Source organism: Mesitornis unicolor, unplaced genomic scaffold (genome assembly GCF_000695765.1).
Source record: "Mesitornis unicolor isolate BGI_N332 unplaced genomic scaffold, ASM69576v1 scaffold30394, whole genome shotgun sequence".
Classification (NCBI taxonomy): domain Eukaryota; kingdom Metazoa; phylum Chordata; class Aves; order Mesitornithiformes; family Mesitornithidae; genus Mesitornis; species Mesitornis unicolor.
In genome coordinates, this window is record NW_010182627.1 from 12,992 (window position 1) to 15,035 (window position 2,044).

Here is a 2,044-nt window from a genome sequence, read left to right on the forward strand (position 1 = left end):
AAGGACGTGGGTGCAGAGATGGGATTCTGCCCCAGGGCAGCCCCAGCTTGGTGCGAGCAGAGGGGGAGTCCTGGTTCAGTGCAGGCAGCCTGCAGAGAAAAGGTCTTCAATATCTCCTTGTTCACCTTTCTGTGGGTGGTCTGCTCCTTCCTTTGTAAGTCCTTATTGCAGTTCACGTCTAGTGGGAGGGAAAGGAATCTTTCTTCACAGAGAACCCTGGATTCAACTCGGGGCGGAGCAGGGCCTGCCCCAAGATGAGTTTTCCTTGCCTCCGCCAGTTTTTCGCCTTCCTCTTCCATTGGCTGGGGCAAGATCCTGCACTTGAGCGCTTTGATCGGGACCTAAGAGCTGGGAGCACATCAAATGCAAAGCTTCTCTTTGAAATCTCTGCTGAAGAAGAGCAAGTGTGCAGCCTGCAGCACCTCAGAAAGAGGAATGGGAGAGCAGCTCTCCCTGGCTTGGGCCAGGGAGCAGATGCTAGGACCGAGCTGGAGCAGCTGGCAGTCGCTGTGTGGTGCAAGCCAAGGCTGGGACATCCCTCTTGGCTCCGGTGGCTCTGCCCAGCCAGGTGGCAGGAGCTGGCAGGGGAAGCAGATGACGGGGCTTTCCTGGAAAGCTTCCTGTCCGTGTGCTCTGCTGCTGGCACAGAAGCAGCCTGGGTGAGAGTCCAGCCCGGCAGAGTGGCAGGACACCGGCATGGGCTTCTGTCTTTGCCTGTAGCCTTCTCCTTGCTCTTTGTCTCCTTCCTATTAAGTGGATCCTGACACAAAGCAGAGAGCTCTGATCATGGAGGTGATATCCAGGAATCAAAAAAACGTGGGACAAGTTCTGCTCCCTGCCCTTTCTGCTTCCTGTTCTGCATCTCCCTGGATGTCTTGGCCCAAATGTTCCATCTTTGTAGAGTGGTTACACCTCCAGGGCAACACTAATCCCCTGCAGCTGCTGTCTAGCATGGGGCGGGCGGTGCTGGAGGCAAGGGAAATATTTATTTTGAGTTTTGCCACTGGCCACTGCCCAGGAAAAATGAGTGACCATACTGGGAACTTCGGGCACTTCTGCATGCAGGGAGAGCTGATCTTCCTGCCCCTGCAGGAGTGGGGTGAGAGCTTCCCCTGGGAGGCTTCATAACGGGACCACCCAAGCAAGATTTTACTTGGATGAGGGAGTGGCTGTGCACCCTGAGAGCTATCCTGGGGTGTGATGGGGAAAGCCTTGGAGCTGCTGGAGGTAAGGTGATGGATGCTAAGTTGTGCTGAAGCAGACTGCAGACCGTCTTGTTACGCCATCACCTCATGCATTGCCCCTGTGCTCCTAGAAATGATGTGAGACCATGAGTCTGACTCTGGGACCAGGGCTGCTGACTGCAGGGTGGGTGTGAGGGGAGGTGATGGACGTGAGCAGCACACACGTGTGCTGAGCTCAATGAGGCCAGCAAGAGCATCCCACCCCCAGCAGAGCTGTGCTGGCACCCACTCCTGCCCAGGCAGCACCCCGAGCCCCAGTCCTGCCTGCAGCACGCATGGGCAGCAGGTTCAACCCCTCCTAGGGCCCCGCAGCTCTCCCCTCCATCCTCAGCTTCGTTTCCTCCGGCCTTGAGCCCGGCCAGTGGCTGCTCTGCAAATCCCAGCCCCAGTTCTTCCTCTGCGCCGAGCCCAGCTTCCTCTCTGCTTTCCGTGTCCTTTCCTCAGCGGCGCACAGGGGATTGTGCCCTGGCTTGCAGAGGAAGAGGAGGAGGCAGGAGGAAGTACCTTTCTTCGGTTTCTCCTGTGATGGTTTCAAGCAGCCTGAGAGCCCCTGCCACCCCCATCACCCCCATTCCAGCGGTGCTAGCCCTGACCCAGCCCCATGGCCAGCACCTCCCTGGCACAGCAGGGTCTGAACGACGCTGAGCTCCCAGGGTCTTTTCCAGGTCAGGCTTCTCCAGCCTATTTTTGGGAAGCTGGGAGCTGCTGGGTGGGGGTGGATCCTGGCAGGGCTGCCTGGTGCCTGCCAGTGCCAAGCTGAGCGGGACTTGTGCTCCCCTCCAACACCAAAAGCCCTGTCC